General features: G+C 42.4%; 1 long non-coding RNA gene across 1 annotated transcript; it reads left to right on the top strand.

Annotated features, from left to right (window-relative positions):
- The first annotated feature begins 12,483 nt into the window (after positions 1 to 12,483).
- LOC115617328 lies at positions 12,484 to 14,586 on the top strand. Its single transcript, XR_003994572.1, has 2 exons — positions 12,484 to 13,523; positions 14,359 to 14,586. It is a non-coding gene; the product is annotated as an uncharacterized LOC115617328 (long non-coding RNA).
- Positions 14,587 to 15,901: the final 1,315 nt, after the last annotated feature.

The raw sequence follows: 15,901 nt of genomic DNA, 5'->3' as shown, positions 1-15,901 counted from the left end.
TCATTTACACTCTCCAAGGTAACTAATGCTGATTTATGTCCTTCCACTGTGAAATCCTAGTCTTGTGGTGTCAAAACGGCAGGCAGGATGCTATTAAGACCAGACATAAGCACAGTCAGCTTACCACAGTGCACATCTCTCACTTGCCTTTACAACGTTCCTACAGGGCAAAGAACAAAGCCTATTCATAGCCTGCCCCTCAAACCTTTTAAATCCTTCCTAACAAAGGCAGCAGGGCAAGGAAGGCAATGGCTGTAGGAACCCCATCAGTGTCTGTCAGACTCTCTATTGTAGAGTCCAGCCTCTCAGATACCGCTAGTCAGCAGAAATCAGTGCAGTGTCAAGCCTGGTGGCCTTTTTGGGAGAAAGACCTCCTGAGAGCAGGATGGACCCTATTCATCCCTGTTGCCCATAAGGATTCCCTACCCAGTCCTTGGAGTTGCTTATGCAGCAGCCATGCCAGATGAGCAAGCTTCCTAGCTTGGGGAACTTGAGGGGGGAATGTCTGGGGCCGTTTTTAGCTGCTTTGCTATGTTATGTTCTCCTTGCAGTATTGCCATGAGTACTTGGGCAGCATTGTGCTTGAAGGAATTTTTAATCCACTCCAGCTAAGAAAAATCTCTGGGGCTTTTCCCGTTGGCATACAGGATCACTGTGGGAACAGCCAGTTAAGAAAACAAGAGCATAAAACAAGCCATAGGAACTGCAATGGCGGGCCAGACAAAAGCCTTTCTGTTGCAAGAAAAGCAAAGACAAAGGGAGGCATACGGCAGTGTTTCTTGTGGTATGTGCTCCCAGCTTTCTGGCCACCGGCCACTTAGGGACATTCTGTTCCTGTCATACTGCAGCCTGCACCTCTTGGCACCACTTTGGTCACACATAACATTGTCATTACACTGACTCCTGGGATTGCAAGGATGGATGAGCACTTTGCAGTGTTTACCAGCAGAAAGACTGTATGAGGCAGTTTTGCCTGCGAGCTGGGCATGCAGGTGTCATTCTCTGCCACAGGGAAAAGGTGGAAAGAGTCAGGGTTTAACAGAAAGAATAGAAAAGTCATAGGGAAGGAAACGGGAAAAAAAGAAGTATGTGATTAATTTTGCATCTGTTCTTACTTATGGACTATGCTCTTGTGTTGACTGGTTACCTCAGAATCAACAGTCAAATTTAACACGTGAAGTATTTTTAACTCCAGCCTGGTAAATATCAACTATCTGCTGCTAAAACTACATTAGTAGATAAGTTGCCAGGCTAAAGTGAATTCATTAACCAGCAATGGTAAAAACATTTACAGGACAGGAATCATCAGAGGAGGGGGGGGGGAATTAAGCCATCCCAAAGTACAAGCAAACACACCCTGACATTTCACTAGTAGAAAATTAGTCAACAGGACTATGAACTCCTGAACTGATCTGTGTCCCCTCATCTTGGCCTCCCTAATTTTAAGCTGGAAGAAGACTCCACTGAGCAGGCTGAAAACATCTGCTGCGCAACAGGAACTTTTCCCTGCACATCCACCCGCCTCTATTTTCCTGATTGCTGAGCTTGTATGGATGAGCTGGAAGCGCAGCTCCCTCTCAGGGAGCCTTTGCCCTTCAACACAGCTTTATGGACAAAGCATCTGCGCATTCTACATGCCCAGACATTTTGGTGAATGTCACGTGGTGGGTGTGACTCTTAAGTCACACAGTCTTTTGCCCATAATACTTCCTTCATGCTCAAGAGCATCCCACAAGTCAAAATAGGCAGTCCCAGAGACATGGCCCTTTCCATAGTCTAAATGTTCTGTAGCATGCTTTTTTAATTAGATGGTAAAGAAAACAAAATGATTCCTTCCTTCTTGCTCATATGGTTCTCCTTAGAGCCACCTTCTTTCCACCATCCCTCCTCCTCTTCTTCCTCCAAAACAAAGAAACATTCCTTATTTTGCCCAAGACACCGTTTCCAGGAGTGCTGCCTGCTTCCGGAAAGCTGCACTAACCCTCTATTCCCCTATTTCAGACTTGAGAGATAGACTAGCTGGGTGAGACCTTTCAAACGCAATTTACTCCCAGTACAAAAAGCATTTGTGTTCCTTGTACTTACTGCTCCTAGTGGGCTTTACAGGGTCTCCAAGAGCTGTGACAACAGGCCAAGGCACCTAATAGAGCCTGTGGTTTCATTTGCATCTTGCTACAAGTGTGACTGTACCAATTCTGAGTCGCTTCCTTTGCCCATCCCAGCTGTGCTTCGCAGGGACATTATCAAGAATTTTTCTGCCAGCTACAAAAGAGTTGCCATAATTTGCTTTTCTTAGGGCAAAAGTACTGTTGAAGATCCTGACACAGAAACGTTAGAAAATAATGTTTCTTAGTTACCTTAGTTGGGCACAGTGGTTCAGAGTTGGCTCCCCAGTTGGTGTTTTTTCTCAATTAGATTTGTTTAAAAATTAATGGTTTAAGATCAGTTACCATCTGGCAACTAAAACCAACTTGGGGGAGTCTACTTGTGCAATCAGTGAGAAAGCTGGGCCAGAATTAACAAATTGAGAGTGGAACTGTGCACGTAAATATTAGAAAAGGGACTGGTGGACTAGCAGAATGTAAACACCTCTAGCTAAAAACCAGAATTTCACTTCCCCTGAGGAAACCTCAAGGGGTGGGATAGATGTGCTTGGGCTCAGCCTCACACAGATGGATTTGTGACCTTTGGTGCAGTTGCGAGCAGGGCAGGATGGCAGCGCTGTTCTTGCACCTATGCTAGGATGCTGCTCTGCTCAGCTAGGTAAAAGGAAAATCTCACCAAATGATGAATTATGGACCTCCACCTGGCCAGACATGTCACTCCTGACTTGGGCACTTGGATCTGGAGGCATATGGTCCCAAAGCAGGTTTAGATCTGTGAGTGGGGTGGTTCAAGGCTTCCTGTGTGTCAGAAATACGACCTAAGTATGTTTTTGCATAGAGGGAGTTATCCTGATGATGTCTCAGCCTACCTCCAGTTCTCCTTCTGGCTGGAATAGGCAAGATCCTGAATTTCAACTGGTCAGATCAAAAGGGTAACTCCAGTCACAGCATTGCAGCTGAAGGTTGAGTCATGCAAAAACAGGAGGAAACAGCAGAGCCAGAGCTGAGCTGTACCACGTTTTTTTCTCTATCTTGAAACATGTTATTAGAGACTTGGGTGATGATGTAGTCTCCATCTATAACTTTGGAAACTGCTATAATCTGCTATATACTGCTATAACCTCTTCTCCAAAATCCACGCATCTTGTCAGGTGCTGGCATTCCTCGTTAAACAGAAATGTTCCTCTGCTGCAGGATCTCTTGACAGGTTTTTGTTGCTAATAGGTCAGAAGTTAAGGAAACTTGGTTAAGTGCTTGTATTTCACATATAAGGTCTGTTTCCACTAAAAAACTCACTTGATTCGTACATAATAAAATATATGGAAATAAATGGGGATGCTAGTGGTGCAGGGAAAATTCTTTGAGTAAGGAAAATAAATTATTCATTCAATTTTCAAGGGGTCTATATGAAGACATGGTCTTTCCTGGAGACAAAGTGGTAATATGGAGTGTTCATTCAAAATGAAAATGGCTAACTTGCCAAAAGATTTTGATCAGCCAAAATTTTATGCTTGGAAATTTACATCATTTCTTAATCCTGTTCCATAAAAATACACTGCCATACGTAAGTGTTTAACATCACATTTGTAGGAATTTGATCCAGTTTAACACATTGTAAATTAGTTACATGAAGGTTGCTTGCTTTATGCTACTCTGTCTGTTCCTAATACTCTGCCTGTCTGACATTCCACTCTGCCCATATGTTCCATCCCTGGCATTATAACAATATAAATTGAAGAAGAGAAGATTAGGACCACCCTGGAATATTCTGTCTTTACTCTTTTTTTTTTTTTTTTTTTTTTTTTTTTAATTAAGAATCCTGTATTTGGCTTCCAAACAAATCAAGAAAAAAGCTAGATTATAAGAATTCATTTGCAGATGACATGAATATGTACTGGCCTGGATTTGATACATGAAGCTCTTCATTTGTGTGGTGTTATAAGGCTCATGGCATGTTCTCAGGGTCGGGTCAAAGAGAAGAGCAATGAGTTTATTTTTAATACAGGAATCCTGTCAGTCAGAAGTAGAGACAAGTTCCCAAGGTGATCAAAGTACATTTTAAACCAGCTGACTTAGGGAGCTAATACTAATTTTGGGGGGATTTGGGTCAGATATGAAAGGATTTAATCCCCATATAGCTAATCCTCCCAAGAGCTAATTTAAATGGAGACTGATCTGTCAATTACAGCATTGCTTCACTACACAGTAGAACTTCTGAATTACTGAGGCTTAATTTAGCTTGAAAATTTGTTAAAGTACTCTGTTAGTAGATCAAATAACATGGAAGCAAACAACTGAATTGAGAAAGAAGCAGCCTAGCTTCATTTTCCCATCATTGAAGATGGATCCTTTTGGTTCAAATTCTGTTTGGGGAGCTTGCTCAAGGTTGGATCTTGGTGATGTTTTTGTATTTTTTGTTCAACTGTGACCAAAAATGCAGATTCAAGGCAAAGAAAATTATCTTTGAATTTGTCCATTTATAGAACCAGCTTTTTAAGCTGGCTGAAAAAGAAATCTAGATCTTCAGTATTTTCTCCTAAAATCATTTTTTATTTTGAAATAAAATTTAGTTTTATATCCGAGGAACATGTTGAAGAGCCTACCACTCTTGCACTCCCAAAATGAAACATTGCACATTAGGCTGACCAAAACAATCTGTTTGACCAAAGACAAAATATTATGGCTATTAATTTCTACATCAAAAGTTAGCATGTTTCATTTGAGGTCACAACACCTTTGATTTGAGGGTTCACTCATCAGCCCCAAATGCCTGTTATTTCTGCAACTCTTCTCCAGGAGTGCGACAAGTCAAACATTGAGAAGAGACCCTGACAAGAGCGGAGCTGTGGAACCAGCCTGACAGATGGCAGAGAACATTATAATTCAGTTATGAAAAATGTTCTCCTTACATCCAAATTTGGTTAAAATTCATGACTTTTGAGTCCTGTTCCACACAACAAATGTTTTGTCAGACTCCATAGTGATAATGTAGAAGTGTTTTAATAGCATTAGAGAAGACAATGACATAAGCAGCTGCCTTAAATTGCCAGAAGTTTTTCACTCACTAACAAATGCAGCTCAGTCTTGGCTGATTAAATGTGGAAGTAATTTATCCAATTGAAATGCTCAGTCTTTTGCCAAGGTTTTTTTTTTGTGTGTGTGCTGGATTGATCAAGAGTATAAGGCATGCTAAGATGGGAATCTCTGTAGGTTTGGGATAGTATTTCTAGTTTCTGACCCCTACTTGCTCCCCTAGTTTGCTGCCACTTGGCATAAGGACATTTCAGAAGAGAAGAGCAGAGTGCAGAATTTCTCAGCCTGTTGGTGTATTCCATCTTCGAAGTCTTTATTTTCTGCTGGTTTTGCCTCACACTTCGTAGCATTGTTTTCTCTCGAAAAAATCTGGCTGCCATGCTTCATTTCTCCTTGGCCAGCTTCAAGTTAGGCATTTATCAAATTCCCCTTCAAAGTGGTGTTAATGTACCTGTTGATTTTAGTAAGTCCTGGAGCAGATCTTTGTGCTATACTACTGCCTTTGTTTTGCGTTGGCAGGTTAGCCTGGATCTTTGCAAAAGAGCTTTTAAAGGATGCCCCTTTCTCAGTTTCTTTCCTGTGACCAGCTGCGAATGCCCCATTGGACCAAAAGGTCTCAAACGCACGCCCAAAGCATTGCTCAGTGGCAGGGGGCATTGGCTCCCCTGCCCCTCTGGCTGTGTAACAGAGAGAGGACCGAGGCACACGAGGACCACTGAGCTCTTTCGGGAGAAATTGCTGGAGGCACCAGGAGGTTTTTTACTGCTAATAGGAAGCAGCAGCTCAGCAATTCCACAAGCAGGCCAGAAGAGCCATCAACTGCCTTAGGATCCCAGTGAATAAGATTGCCAGGCAAAGCTAATGAAGTTTTCTTTCCGACCCAGGGTAGCTGAACACTCTGCTCTCCACTAAGTGGATTAGAATTTGACTATTGGATGAGGGAATGGCAGCTCTTCTCTGCCAAATTGGGACACCAGGCCACCGTGCATTGCCTCGCAGGGCAGCGCTCACACTGGGGCACAACGTGCCTCTCCTCGGGACCATCAGGAGTTTGACGGGAAGAGCACGCAGTACCTCAAATTTACTCCATGTGTCCCTCAGCTAAATACACCCTTCTGGCCAAGTACTTGGTATCTGTGTACAAGAACACAAAATTTGCTGTGTCAGCCCTTTTCCCCTCTTCCTCCTCCATATTTATTTGTCTTTTCTGAAGTTTAATGCACTGTAGTCAGTTCAACAAAATATGACAGTAAAGATCCAGGATTGCCTGTGCTACAATTCATTGCTTTTACTTAGCATTAGAAAATTCCTGTGGCTGCTAGACAGATAAAGAGCAAAGTGAGCCAAAGCCATCACTCTGTATTATCCAGTAATTTTTTAAGCTTTTTCGCTAGACACAATTGCTGAAAATAACACTGCTGGTAAAACCAACAGTAATGTTTATACCAATGTAAAACACTGCTAATGAGGAACTCTGTTACATAGGAATAAACAAGGTTGGTTTTCTTTACTTTTTTCCACTTCGTCTAAGAGCATTTAGATAATTTGGGATCGGAGGTTAAGAAAAGCTCGGAACAGTACTTTCCCTTTAATCTTTAGACCTCTCAGCTGACTCTTCACTTTGTTTTCATGCTGAAGGGTAAAAAATATTTTCCTGGCAGGTTAAGAATGATTTTTCCATTAATCTTTTCTTTTGGAGCCAAGACGCATTTCTTTCACAGAGATCTGATATGACATAATACTGTACCTGGAATTTCACACTAAAGGGAGTGGAAAAACATTCTCACCACAGCAAGCACTCACAACTGGGCTACAAACCCTCCAGCAAAACCAAGAAGCCAAAAGAGCAATTTAAAAAGGGGACAGGAAGGGAATATTGGACATAGTCATTTCCCATGGGGAGGAAAGCTCTGAAATGTCATGCTATTTATTAAACCTTTCAAAGATAAACTGATAGAATATGGTACATAGTGGCACAGGGCAACAGTTATCTTGCTTGAAAGTTATCTCAGCAGTCTGAAATGCTATTAATTAAAAAAGCACATCGGGGCAAAATATCGAAGTGTAAAAGTGAGGAGCAATAAAAATGTTTCAGATTAATGCAATTCAAAGCAGAACAGAAACTGCTTCTGCAATTAAATACATATGTACATGATCTTGGATTTATGAAAGTTGATAGGATCCGCCCATCTCCCTGGTTTCGGTTTATCAGTGTTTTCTTTCAACATTTAAAGTGTTTTCTTCAAAGCCCAGGGCTGGAGCACCTCCAGGCAGCTTAATTGTCCAGATGTGGAGTGGATTTCCTAAACATTGGCAGCATGGGGAAGACATGATGGTTTTTACTTGGAAATCAATGAAAAGAAGAGAAATATTTTCAAATTCTGATTTGGTTTTCAAAAAGATTTGCTGGAATGTATCTTGAAAAATTCCCAGGCCTCAACAGACAAATACATCTGCCTCGATATGCATCTAATCATGGTTCTGTGCTGAATTTGTCTGTGGCTGCGTGTATATCGCAAGACACAGCCATTCCTGGATTGGTTTTGTACCCATGGTAATACACAGCAAACTATTCAACAGACTTCTTTTGACTACTAGATGACTCCGTTTCTCCTTAAGCCTGATAGAGGTCTACACTGTGTTTCTTGGTACTAGAAACCCCCAAACAATACTGGAATGAGAGGTAGAGTCAACAAAAAAGCTCCTTCTGACAAATATTTTTCCACCACAAGAAAATTTCTTGGTTGCAATACGCCACAGCTAGTGCTTACCTGGAGTGCAGTTACCCAAACTCTGTTTTGTCCTCCATGGCACTCAAATTTGTAATCTCCCAAGAGCAAGTTAGATGTAGTGCATTTTATGCTTTCATGCCACATTGCTATTGCAGTATTCCTGCAGTGTCACTTCCCTGGAGGAAGGGACCAGAAAAGGCCAGCATTTCTTATCTTTTTGACAGTGTTCTGGTGGCATCTGTCCTACTAGCAAGACTTATATTGTGGAGAACAGTATTGACTAAAATGATATTCTAGAAATCCTCTAATCACAGGATCTGATTTTTTTTTGATCAGTTTCAATTTTCAACTTCACATCCCGAATAAAAACTAGACAGCCTTAAAAACCATCCCTTCCATTTAGCCCTGATACGCGCATAGTATCTGCTCAATCCACCATCACACATTGCTTCGTTTAATGCTTCATTTAGCACTTTCAGGCCATAGGGCAAAACCAGCCTTGGTGTAAGTGAATAACACCCTGTGAAACTCTATTTCTACCTGTATATAGCATACCTGAGCTTGGCCTGACATTTCTAGTGACTGTAGCTTATTTCCATAGGTTTGGTTCACTGAGGCAGCCAGGAGGGTGCTGGTGACTTCCCAGCAGGACAGCACTTAGTGTGCTGGGGATACTTGCTCATACAGAGCTGGCATGAGACAGCTCACTCATGTCGCTGGCAGCTACCAAAAGAGGAACCTGGAAGCCTGGTTACACAGGAGACTCCTTCTATCGTAACTACATTTTTTGAGCTGGTCAGCCTTGACCATACTGCAGAAGCACAGGAATTATTGGTTTGTACTCCATTGCCACCTGTACAGGCAGCATTTTGTAGCAATGGCATAGAGTAAAAACTACCAGCCATAACAGATGCTCCTCTTTTAAATACCCACTGCTAGGTGAGGTGTTTAAGGGCTGTGTGCTGTGTAACCGCAAGCCGCCGTTGCTGCTATGTGCAGTGCCTTTGCATGAAGCTTGCCTATAGACAAAACGCATTGAGTCATACTCTTCATCTTATGCTCAAGTCCTGTGTGCTGCTTCCTTCTCCTGAGAATCTCATGCTCAACGCAGGGATGCAGCTAAAAATGTTTTACCCATATCACCCAATGCAGGGCCCAACTAAGCTCCCCTGTCCACTCTAGCTCAGGGAAGCAGCCACTTCCTACATACGAGTAATGACAATGTTTTTCTTACATTAAAATCTCTACTAAATCTCAGTCTTTTTGCTGTATGCCCTGGGCTCCATGTAGGCTCACTATGCTTTATTTGTATGACTCTCTGCCGAACTATTTCTGAGAATTTTAAGTATGAAAACAAATATAAAAGTTATATGTGAGGGAAAACCTACTGCCTGTGTTTGAAATCAGTTTCCAAATCTGTGGCTGGCTAAACCTCACCCTGATGTTATTGTGTGGTTATGGGTTTTGGATGTTCTTTTTGCTGGAAGCAATGAAGCCAACACGCACCCATTCTGCAGAAGATCTGCTAAAGGAAAAAACAACTGTGTACCGCTGCTGAATGCAAAAGTCAAAACAGAGGTGGGAGCCTCTATTGGCAAAATCCATCAGGCTTCACCACTGTTGTAGCGGGTAGGAAAAGGCTGGGGAACTTGCGTAACATTGTAGCCCAAAATAGGGCCATAACACACAAAAATACTAGGAAGCAAGACAAATATTCCTCAGTAGTCATTTTCCTCTCTCCCCTTCTGTTTGTCCTCTCTCCTTAAACCTTCCAATTTTCCTTTCCCTTTTAGCTTTACATCTCTTTTATTCTAATTTTATTTTCCATCTGGGGCGAAAGCAAGTGATTTTGCTTTGTTCACTGAAAGAGCTGGCACTCTGCTGGGAGTGATCAGGGAGCAGCCTGAGCAACGTGCTTGTATTGCTAGGTATTCTTATAAAGTTAATTATAGGGTCTCTGGTTTCATAAGGATCTTTTAGTTAAGCTATAAAACAGAGGTGGTGTCTACTTTGATCCTTAAAAATCTTTCACCATGACCCACTATCCTGATCAAATGTCCAAGATCCTGTTGTAAATCATTGCATATGGCTAATATGACAGTGTTACAAGCTACATTTGACCCCAGGAATGCCAACATTGCAGTTGCAGGTGACAAAATACCAAGTACATAAAATATGTCTGTTAATAAAATATTGCTATGCCATCCTTGTCTGCATTAGTAACCCCCTAGCAAATGTACTCCTCTGCTGGGAAGAGGTAGTGGCCAGCAACAGGCACTCATGAAGTAAAGGACTTTTTCTTCCATTTGCATTTCCCATTCAACCCAGCTTCATAAAGGGGTTTCAGTGGCTTTCACTGCCTTCTTTAGCTAACTTCCTTTCAGCATTATGTCTGCTTCCAAATCCTCTTTATTCATCCGTGTTGACCGGCATCTCAGTACCTGTGCTCTGCCCTACAAGCCTGTAACTCCCCTGTGACCACAAGCTGGATTTATCCAGCTCCGACAAACTGGTTTTGCCCTCAGGAGCCGGGTGACATTTCCTTATACTCCTGCAAGACCTCCGTGTTGCGTGCTGCAGACCTCTCCCTCTGCAGGTCCCAGAGGCTGAAACACCTCTTGCAGGTCTGTGCCCGATTTTCCCTAGGCTGAGGACACCCGTCAGAGTGCTGGGCAGAGCACAGGAATTCAGTGTTTTCTCTGGCAGCGCACAGGTGTCTTAGCACTATTTCTGCACCTGAATCCCTCCCTGTGTCAGAGCTGTTGTAAGTGCTTTTGAAACAGCATATTTCAGCCCAACATCATACCCACTGCTCTTCGGCCGTGAGTGCCTCATCTTCTTTCTTCTCTTTTCCTAGTTCTGGCCATATCGTCTGGCAGCTCCTATACATTTGTTCTTCTGAGATGAATTAATACAGATTGCTATGGGGAAAATAGACAGTGAGCTATTATTTTAGTGGATCATTTCTTTGCTCTGTTCAATTCATCTAGTGGATGCAATCTGCTTTGGCACTCCCTTTCCACAACAAAAGCAACAGCCTTAATACTCTGGCAGTTTGCACTGCACTTATTCATAGCTACTGTTACTAACGGGTTTGGTGCTTTTAATATTTGCTGACATGACACTTCACTGTGGCAAGAAGCATTTGTGAAGAAGAGAATTCCAAGATACACTTGTGAAAGTGTATCTTGAAATCATGTATGCAAAGGTTTTAGTAAACATTGGTATTATCATTGTGCAGGAAGCAAGGCCAGCAAGACTGCAGGGAGAAAAAGGGAAGTCTGAATGAATAAAATCAGGATGGAATTTTATTATTAAAAATGAATAAAATCAGGTGTAGAGACCCGTGTTACACAAATTACCTCACGGTTTGGTTAGAAAATGAAGTCCAGTGCAATTTATCTGTAATTTATGTAGGGGTTTTTATCTGCCTTATTTTCTTAGTAAAAGGTTGTGCCACTGTTGCCAGAGCGGCATGTTTGAAGGAGTTGAAATACTTAAGTGTAATTTTGGGTAGGATGACCCTTCAGGTAACTTCATTTTAATTCACAGGCTCACTGTAGAGATAAGAATGGATAGAGTTTCTTATCCTCAAAGACTTCACAAACTGGGACTGGGATCCTCAACTTCTTGTATTTAACACATGCTATTGGATGGAGTCTTCAAACTGCCCTGTAATTCTATGTTTTCCCCAAATACTAATTGCACATTCATTGAAGCTAAGGCTGTTTCTCTGTTGTTCCCAAAGTGCTGTTACTTGCTCGCTGGTTTTACGGGTTTGCAGTCTTTTTATACCCTTCTAATGGATTTATTTGGCTTTAGTCTTTGTTGCTTAGGCTCAGGGTTTCCTTTTTTTACTGAACTGTGAATTTGGTTATTCTAGTATACATGGTCATCATCTCAGCTACTAGTTGAGCTAGATACACAAACATGTACACATGTGTGCAGGTGCACACATATATGCACATGTGCACATGTAGTCTAGAATATGTGATTCAATGCCTGTGACTTTTGCCCCTCACATCTCACTGGTTGCCTGTCCCTGGCTGCAGTTCACAGCAATTCAACTGGTGGATTGTGCCCTACTGGGAGACTGAAACCAGCCTTTTCAGCTACTGTCCTCCAACAAGTTCCCTAGCAGAACTTCCAGATTTGCTGTACCTTCAGTAACGTGGTTTAACTCCAGAAGGACAACTTGAAGACCCTGGGTTTCTTTGCTGTTCCAGGAAATGCCATTCACCATGGCTCCCTTTTTTTCTGTATTCAGTGCCATCTGTTTAAAATTAGGCTTTTGGTTTGGGGACTTCTACAAATGCACATCTGCTTTAACATCTGCAGGGTCTTTGCCTGGCTTCCCAAAAGAACTTCAGAGCAGGGATGCCTTTCTTTAGGTACATGTTACCACTAGCCCTGCTCAGTACTTGCATCTGAAGGAGCCCACCTCAAAGAAGTGCCACTCCAGGCCATGAGTCCCCAGACTTATAAGCATGTGCTGTATTGCAAATCTGGGTGTACCACAATGCACAGTGGATATGATCACATGGCAAACCCTATATTGGCTATAGCAAGCCCCATTTCTGGACATCCTGCAAGGCTATTACACTTTCCAAACTACCTGCTTACAAATCATAGATAGCTTGGTATCATGCCAAGGCTATTCAGCAGGCAGCTAAAAGATCTGTGTGCTGGTCCATATGAAGGCCAGGTGACTTTCAAGGCAACCTCTTTTCCAGGCTTTGCGTATCACCTGGGAGGCAGCTGATACTTGCAGTCTCCAACCTTCTTAAAAGGCCTCCCCATCCTTTGTTTCATGAATTTAAGCCCTTCTCATGAGCTTTTTCCAGGCTGAGTGCTTCCTAACACCTTGCACACACAGCTCACAACCCAATATGAGCCAGTTCCAATGGCCTCTGCTCTCTTTTGGTGGGTCAGCTCCCTCATCTCCTCTGGCATCAGCTCTATGAAATAAATAGATACTACAGGCACAGCAAAGCATGAATGCTCAAGTAATGATACTATGTAATTTCCCCACTCTGAACTTCTTTCCAGAGTCTCTTATATGCGAGCTTGGATTCGATTGAATATAATTGGATGTGTCATTTGCTCATACATACTTATCCTAGGGAAATAGCAGCTGGTGCACATTCAAAGGGCTGTGGAGACCACTCCAAACCAGTGGGAGTTAGGCACTCAACATCTCTACAGATCTGGATCACAAAGAGTGTAACACAGAGTTAACAGCAGGCAATCCCTACAGCATCATCTTGAAGACATGTGGTCTGGCGCCAAAGAGGTTCGTTCACCTCACAGCCATTGAGGAAATATATTTAACGCTAGTGCATGAGGGGACTTAGGGTGTCCCAGGCGTTGGGGAGCCGGTACCGGGGACTTCTCTGGCGGCTGGACTGTGCAGCCCCTGCGCTGCCGGACAGACTCCGTTCTGCTGCCCCCCTCTGCTGTTCAGCGCAGAAAACAGCACACTCCTCTCCCACATCCCAGAGCACTTCCTGTTTAGCTGGTTTGCTTCTTTCTTTGACCGGGTCTGGAAGGGGGGGCGGGAGGGGAAGGGAGCATAGCTGCAGCTCGGTGTGTTTGTTGTGCTTGGCAGCTGGCTGCAAATGAGAAAGGAAATAATGCCGATTTCCTACGCACGGTAATTCTCCTTTTTGACCTTTTTATAGATAAGGAAGAAAAAAGATAATTTGCTGGAAAAGCAAAATAAATGAGATACGAAACCCGAATTGTGGCAGGAGAGATACTAGCTAAATGTGCAGCAAGTGGAGAGGGAGTGAGGCAGAGAAGCTTTAAGGTGGAGAGTCAAGGTCGAATGAAGGCTGTGGTTCAGTTCAGATTTTAAAATATTAACACGTTATCACATCTTGCTTTTTCAGAATGTCAGTTCCTTTTGAAATGGGAATCTCAGATTAAGGCCTTTGTGGGTTTAGATTGGACTGCAAATAAAAAGATTTCAGATGCAACTCTTCTTTCCTCTCCTCCTAAAAATCTCTTTCAAATAGTTTAGCTTTGAAATTTTGGATTCCAGTTTAATTCAAAGAGCAAGCAGAGTAGAGGAAAAGGCACTCAACATTAGATAATTATAAATGATAAAGTGGCACCCTTGGAATTTTTAAGCTTGCCAGTTTAAGCAACTGCTGCTTATACAGAATTAATCATCTAGATTGTATTGACTTGCATTTCTTTCTTCAAATTAAAACCTGCTGCCAAGTCATTCTTTATGTTTAAAAAAAGAAAGAAACAAACAAAATATCCACCCATTTTGCTCTGTGGTCCTGATATGAATAAACAAAACACACAGCTTAGAAAGCAGGCAGGCTTTGCTTGCTATCTTCATCTTTTTCTCTCTTTTTGCTGGATCAGCCATGGATTCCTGCATTTTTCTAAAGCCTGGCTAGCATTTGCAAGCTCTACACAATGGGCCAGTATTTCTGCAATTCCTGACTACCTCCGCTCCTCCTTTGTTTTGTCAGGAGTAACGCCAAGAAACTTGGAGGGGGCTCAGATGTAAGAAGTTGGCACATCCTCTGGATTAAAGCCCTTCAGGAGGGCTGTAAATGAGCTGATGGCATTTGGACTCTGCCCACCCGTAAATGTCTAAGACAGTGAGGGTTGCAAAAGGCCTGGGCAGTCTGACGTTCCTGCATGGAAAGCAGCAGCATTCCCATCCTGAGCAAATAAATATGGAGAACTGAAAGGTTCTTCGACTGCTGAGTCAACTGATGAGGTGCCGGCAGGCGAGATGTTCATTTTCTGTGTTCAAGTGCTGTGTCTTTTGTGGCTATCTGCTCCATTTACTATTTTTTCCAGGATGGAGGGAAAAAAAGGGCCCTAAGATTGCAGGAGGAGCAGTAGAAGGACATGGATTTCCTTTTGGATCGTCACACTGAGGGCCATTCTTCACAGAAAGAATAAAGCTGATTTCAGCCTGCTCTAATCCCTGCATTAGACTCCCATTCGCAGCCAAAATGGCTGCACCATGGCTTAATTTAACTCCTTCAGAAATAAAGAGAACTTGATCAAATTCAAGAAGTTTAGCTCCAGATAGGAGCATGCTCATGGGAGTTCAATGTGGTTAAATGAATCCTCTGCAATTTCACATCTTTGACAAATTTGAATGGGTTTTCCCATATATCCTGACATCCATAAACTGCGATTATGGCAGATCTAGGGAGCATTTTGATTCTTGAGGGACCAGGAGGACTTTCCAACACATAACTTTAATGTGAACAATCAATAAAGCAAAGAATTAATAACAATATGGCCACAGGCTGTAAGCAGTGGAGTCATGTATGTTATCCTCCCAGGGTTCAGGTATTCCATAATTCATTACTCAGAGAGAAGATCAGACTCAGATTTGTTCTTTGAAAACACAGATCGCTGGAAGCTGTGTGAGTAGTGATTGCCAGGCCGCTATTAATTAACGTAGGCTGCATCTTGTCTTTGTGACAAGTTGCAGTCAGCATAATGTCAAAAACCGTGCCTGCTGACTGCACGTATTGAAAAGGGAGGGTGCAGCCTCCTCTTTCTTCTCAAATCATAACGCTGCCTCAAAGTCAATATAGCAGGGATTGCTTTCATTTGTTTTTGAGCTTCTGAGCTTCCTGTGTTCAAGCTTTTCTCAATTGCAGATGAAAAGAGAGGTATGTCCAGTAAAAACTTTGTAATCCCATGATTTGAAGAGCAGGAGCTTTAAGTAAATCACCACATTTTCATGTGAAAATTGCAATTCTGTAGCTGCCTGCATTCCAAACAAGCCTGCCTGAAGTATTTCATTTAGATAGGTTATCATTCCTTATTATCTACCTAGCACTGACAGTAGCTGTAAACCGCTCAGAAATGGTGGCATTTCCATTTATTGCCGTGTTCAGCTTGTAGAACATACTCAGGACATGAAAATACCATAGAAATACAAGGTAATTATTATCATTATGTAACTCCTTAGCATCTGGGAGCAGAATTAACAATTTGAGTGGTGCCTATAAGAAAACCAGAATACATTTCAGAAAGCCTGTC

Source organism: Strigops habroptila, chromosome 1 (assembly GCF_004027225.2).
Source record: "Strigops habroptila isolate Jane chromosome 1, bStrHab1.2.pri, whole genome shotgun sequence".
NCBI lineage: Eukaryota > Metazoa > Chordata > Aves > Psittaciformes > Psittacidae > Strigops > Strigops habroptila.
This window is presented reverse-complemented; position numbering and strand designations above follow the sequence as displayed.